This window comes from Aphelocoma coerulescens, unplaced genomic scaffold, assembly GCF_041296385.1.
Source record: "Aphelocoma coerulescens isolate FSJ_1873_10779 unplaced genomic scaffold, UR_Acoe_1.0 HiC_scaffold_46, whole genome shotgun sequence".
Classification (NCBI taxonomy): Eukaryota; Metazoa; Chordata; class Aves; order Passeriformes; family Corvidae; genus Aphelocoma; species Aphelocoma coerulescens.
Genome location: NW_027183804.1, coordinates 3,188,883 through 3,195,196, shown reverse-complemented (window position 1 = coordinate 3,195,196; position 6,314 = coordinate 3,188,883).

The following is a 6,314-nucleotide window of genomic DNA, read 5'->3' as shown; positions in this document are numbered from 1 at the left end:
TCACAATGGATCCTGTGCTCCATGAGGCCCTCCAAAGTCATCAAGGAGGCTTGCTTCCATGAGGTTCCATGATGTGCCAGTGCTCATCTTGGTTCCAGGAGTTTCCTTAGTGTCACAATGCTCTCCATGCTTCCATGATTCCCCACAATGTCCCAATGCTCTCCATGCTTCCATTAGGCCCTGCTTTGCCACAATGGTGCCCTCGTTTCCATGACGCCCCACTGTGTCACAATGGACGTATGGTTCCATGATGTTCCGTGGTGTCACCATGGTCTTCTTGAATCCGCAGTGTAACAATGGACCATTGGTTCCATGCAGCCTGGCCGTGTCACAATGGGCTCCTTGATTCCATGATTCCCCACGGTGTCACAATGGAGCCTTGTTTCTAGGAGGTTCTGTACTGTCACAATTGTCTCCTTGATGCCATCAGCCCCTGCAGTGTCACAAAGGCTCCTTGGTTCCATGAGGAACACAAAAGCTTTGCAGAAACATTGAGCCACAGCTGCTGAACACAGCTGGCAACATCTGCTTGCATCAAAAGAGGGCTTCAAGCTGACAATGGCACCAGCAGCTTCCATCTGCAACAGAGCCCCAGGGAAAGGACAGGCTGTGCCGGTCTGGACAAATGTGGAGGAAAATATCCTCTGGTAGAAGGCAGGTTACACCCAGCCCTCCCCCACCAGGTTCGGGAAAAAAGAATTTTCCTGGGAAGAAAGTGAAAGAGATAGAAACTATTTATTTAACAAACACACAGCAAAAAGATAACAATGCTAAATATTCAAACCTCTCGCTGTGGAGAGAAAGCTGGGATAATTGGAGAGTCCTTCCGTGTTTCAGTGGGCTCTCCTGAAACATCCCTAGACAGCCAGGCCCATGGAAAGAAATAGGGAGCGATTCTTGAGAGAAGTTTCAGAGCTCTTTCTTCTCCAGCCACATGGGCGGGGCACTGCCAAAGAACTGAGCAATCACGGGACAAGCAGGGCCCTCCTGGCACAGGGCAACGCAAAATAACCAGTGCTGAACAGGATTAGGGCACATGTGAGCAGGGAGCAGGGAGACCCCGTGCCCAGGCCATGCCTCTACCCCAGGGTCCCCTCTCCCATGACCTCATGGCAGGGGGGAGGAACCCCAACACTTCTGGAGTTGTAGTCTCCCTCCTCCTCCTTGGAGCTGGCTCATGGGCCCACATTCAGGGCCCCCACCTCGGTAGAAAATTCTCCCGGTGTGGTCTGATGTTGAAACAGTCAAGAAGACAAGAAGTGAAAGAAACCCCCAAAGTCCCAGGAGAACAAAGTTCAACTCTCCATCTCCCTGCAGAGAAAAGGAGCTGAAAACTGGCTCAAAAGCAAGAAGGTTGCTTCCTCCACCCTTGCTGCAAGCAGGATGCAGAGGAGTGTGTATGTGTGTCCTTGAACAAACGCTCTGAGAAGTTTGTCCGGTTTTTTTTTCCTCTCCCTCCTCTCAAGCTCAGTTGAAAGGCACAGAAATGCACAAAGTTAACTTCGGGGCATAGAGCAGCGATAGGGGATACACATCCTAAAGTCACCCCAAGACACAGGCACAGAGAATTCAGTGGAAAGACTCCGAGAATTCTGCTCCCAGAGATCATTCCTGCTCACACTGACCTTTGTAGAAAGGGGCCATCGTTCCAGGCAGCCTGTACTCAGCATGTGGCTCCTGAGCGGGCTTTGTTGTTTAGGAAACCTGCTCAGGCTTTTCCATTCTTTCCTTGCAAACAGGAAAACTTCTCCTGGGCCTGTGTGCAGGCAGAGCCCTGAGGAGAGCAGGTGGCACATGGTGCGCTGGGCTGGGACAGCCAGCTGCAGAGCTCAAGGGAAGAAGCCCAAAGAGTCACAATGGCTCCTTGCCTTCACATGCAACACCTGGGTCACAATGGTCTCCTTGATTCCATGAGGCCCCACTGTGTCACAATGGCTCCTTGGTTCCATGCGGTTCCGCAGTGTCACCATGGTCTCCTTTGATCCGCATTGTCATCATGGACAATTGGTTCCATGAGGCCCCGCAGTGTCACAATGGTCCCTTGGTTCCACAGCTTTTATGTTGTAACAATGGACTCCTTGCTTCTATGAGCTCGCCTGCTTTTTGCAGAGGTGTCTTTGGTTCCAACAAGGCCCCGCTGTGTCTCAGTGCACCCTGGCTTCCATGCGCATCTGGAGTATCACAAAGGCTCCTTGGTTGCACCAGGTCCTGCTGTGTCACAATGGATCCTGTGCTCCATGAGGCCCTCCAAAGTCATCATGGAGGCTTGCTTCCATGAGGTTCCATGATGTGCCAGTGCTCATCTTGGTTCCAGGAGTTTCCTTAGTGTCACAATGCTCTCCATGCTTCCATGATTCCCCACAATGTCCCAATGCTCTCCATGCTTCCATTAGGCCCTGCTTTGCCACAATGGTGCCCTTGTTTCCATGAGGCCCCGCTGTGTCACAATGGACTATGGTTCCGTGATGCTCCGTGGTGTCACCATGGTCTTCTTGAATCCGCAGTGTAACCATGGACCATTGGTTCCATGCGGCCTGGCCGTGTCACAATGGGCTCCTTGATTCCATGATTCCCCACGGTGTCACAATGGAGCCTTGTTTCTAGGAGGTTCTGTACTGTCACAATTGTCTCCTTGATGCCATCAGCCCCTGCAGTGTCACAAAGGCTCCTTGGTTCCATGAGGAACACAAAAGCTTTGCAGAAACATTGAGCAACAGCTGCTGAACACAGCTGGCAACATCTGCTGCATCAAAAGAGGGCTTCAAGCTGAGAATGGCACCAGCAGCTTCCATCTGCAACAGACACCCAGGGAAAGGACAGCCTGTGCCGGTCTGGACAAATTTGGAGGAAAATATCCTCTGGTAGAAGGCAGGTTACACCCAGCCCTCCCCCACCCGGCTCGGGAAAAAAGAATTTTCCTGGGAAGAAAGTGAAAGAGATAAAAACTGTTTATTTAACAAACACACAGGAAAAGGATAACAATGCTAAATATTCAAACCTCTCGCTGTGGAGAGAAAGCTGGGATAATTGGAGAGTCCTTCCGTGTTTCAGTGGGGTCTCCTGAAACATCCCTAGACAGCGAGGCCCGTGGAAAGAAATAGGGAGCGATTCTTGAGAGAAGTTTCAGAGCTCTTTCTTCTCCAGCCACATGGGCGGGGCACTGCCAAAGAACTGAGCAATCCCGGCACAAGCAGGGCCCTCCTGGCACAGGGCAACACAAAATAACCAGTGCTGAACAGGATTAGGGCACATGTGAGCAGGGAGCAGGGAGACCCCGTGCCCAGGCCATGCCTCTACCCCAGGGTCCCCTCTCCCATGACCTCATGGCAGGGGGGAGGAACCCCAACACTTCTGGAGGTGTAGTCTCCCTCCTCCTCCTTGGAGCTGGCTCATGGGCCCACATTCAGGGCCCCCACCTCGGTAGAAAATTCTCCCGGTGTGGTCTGATGTTGAAACAGTCAAGAAGACAAGAAGTGAAAGAAACCCCCGAAGTCCCAGGAGAACAAAGTTCAACTCTCCATCTCCCTGCAGAGAAAAGGAGCTGAAAACTGGCTCAAAAGCAAGAAGGTTGCTTCCTCCACCCTTGCTGCAAGCAGGATGCAGAGGAGTGTGTATGTGTGTCCTTGAACAAACGCTCTGAGAAGTTTGTCCGGTTTTTTTTTTCCTCTCCCTCCTCTCAAGCTCAGTTGAAAGGCACAGAAATGCACAAAGTTAACTTCGGGGCATAGAGCAGCCATAGGGGATACACATCCTAAAGTCACCCCAAGACACAGGCACAGAGAATTCAGTGGAAAGACTCCGAGAATTCTGCTCCCAGAGATCATTCCTGCTCACACTGACCCTTGTAGAAAGGGGCCATCGTTCCAGGCAGCCTGTACTGAGCATGTGGCTCCTGAGCGGGCTTTGTTGTTTAGGAAACCTGCTCAGGCTTTTCCATTCTTTCCTTGCAAACAGGAAAACTTCTCCTGGGCCTGTGTGCAGGCAGAGCCCTGAGGAGAGCAGGTGGCACATGGTGCGCTGGGCTGGGACAGCCAGCTGCAGAGCTCAAGGGAAGAAGCCCAAAGAGTCACAATGGCTCCTTGCCTTCACATGCAACACCTGGGTCACAATGGTCTCCTTGATTCCATGAGGCCCCACTGTGTCACAATGGCTCCTTGGTTCCATGCGGTTCCGCAGTGTCACCATGGTCTCCTTTGGTCCGCATTGTCATCATGGACAATTGGTTCCATGAGGCCCCGCAGTGTCACAATGGTCCCTTGGTTCCACAGCTTTTATGTTGTAACAATGGACTCCTTGCTTCTATGAGCTCGCCTGCTTTTTGCAGAGGTGTCTTTGGTTCCAACAAGGCCCCGCTGTGTCTCAGTGCACCCTGGCTTCCATGCGCATCTGGAGTATCACAAAGGCTCCTTGGTTGCACCAGGTCCTGCTGTGTCACAATGGATCCTGTGCTCCATGAGGCCCTCCAAAGTCATCATGGAGGCTTGCTTCCATGAGGTTCCATGATGTGCCAGTGCTCATCTTGGTTCCAGGAGTTTCCTTAGTGTCACAATGCTCTCCATGCTTCCATGATTCCCCACAATGTCCCAATGCTCTCCATGCTTCCATTAGGCCCTGCTTTGCCACAATGGTGCCCTTGTTTCCATGAGGCCCCGCTGTGTCACAATGGACTATGGTTCCGTGATGCTCCGTGGTGTCACCATGGTCTTCTTGAATCCGCAGTGTAACCATGGACCATTGGTTCCATGCGGCCTGGCCGTGTCACAATGGGCTCCTTGATTCCATGATTCCCCACGGTGTCACAATGGAGCCTTGTTTCTAGGAGGTTCTGTACTGTCACAATTGTCTCCTTGATGCCATCAGCCCCTGCAGTGTCACAAAGGCTCCTTGGTTCCATGAGGAACACAAAAGCTTTGCAGAAACATTGAGCCACAGCTGCTGAACACAGCTGGCAACATCTGCTTGCATCAAAAGAGGGCTTCAAGCTGACAATGGCACCAGCAGCTTCCATCTGCAACAGAGCCCCAGGGAAAGGACAGGCTGTGCCGGTCTGGACAAATCTGGAGGAAAATATCCTCTGGTAGAAGGCAGGTTACACCCAGCCCTCCCCCACCAGGTTCGGGAAAAAAGAATTTTCCTGGGAAGAAAGTGAAAGAGATAGAAACTATTTATTTAACAAACACACAGCAAAAAGATAACAATGCTAAATATTCAAACCTCTCGCTGTGGAGAGAAAGCTGGGATAATTGGAGAGTCCTTCCGTGTTTCAGTGGGCTCTCCTGAAACATCCCTAGACAGCCAGGCCCATGGAAAGAAATAGGGAGCGATTCTTGAGAGAAGTTTCAGAGCTCTTTCTTCTCCAGCCACATGGGCGGGGCACTGCCAAAGAACTGAGCAATCACGGGACAAGCAGGGCCCTCCTGGCACAGGGCAACACAAAATAACCAGTGCTGAACAGGATTAGGGCACATGTGAGCAGGGAGCAGGGAGACCCTGTGCCCAGGCCATGCCTCTACCCCAGGGTCCCCTCTCCCATGACCTCATGGCAGGGGGGAGGAACCCCAACACTTCTGGAGGTGTAGTCTCCCTCCTCCTCCTTGGAGCTGGCTCATGGGCCCACATTCAGGGCCCCCACCTCGGTAGAAAATTCTCCCGGTGTGGTCTGATGTTGAAACAGTCAAGAAGACAAGAAGTGAAAGAAACCCCCAAAGTCCCAGGAGAACAAAGTTCAACTCTCCATCTCCCTGCAGAGAAAAGGAGCTGAAAACTGGCTCAAAAGCAAGAAGGTTGCTTCCTCCACCCTTGCTGCAAGCAGGATGCAGAGGAGTGTGTATGTGTGTCCTTGAACAAACGCTCTGAGAAGTTTGTCCGGTTTTTTTTTCCTCTCCCTCCTCTCAAGCTCAGTTGAAAGGCACAGAAATGCACAAAGTTAACTTCGGGGCATAGAGCAGCCATAGGGGATACACATCCTAAAGTCACCCCAAGACAAAGGCACAGAGAATTCAGTGGAAAGACTCCGAGAATTCTGCTCCCAGAGATCATTCCTGCTCACACTGACCCTTGTAGAAAGGGGACATCGTTCCAGGCAGCCTGTACTGAGCATGTGGCTCCTGAGCGGGGTTTGTTGTTTAGGAAACCTGCTCAGGCTTTTCCATTCTTTCCTTGCAAACAGGAAAACTTCTCCTGGGCCTGTGTGCAGGCAGAGCCCTGAGGAGAGCAGGTGGCACATGGTGCGCTGGGCTGGGACAGCCAGCTGCAGAGCTCAAGGGAAGAAGCCCAAAGAGTCACAATGGCTCCTTGCCTTCACATGCAACACC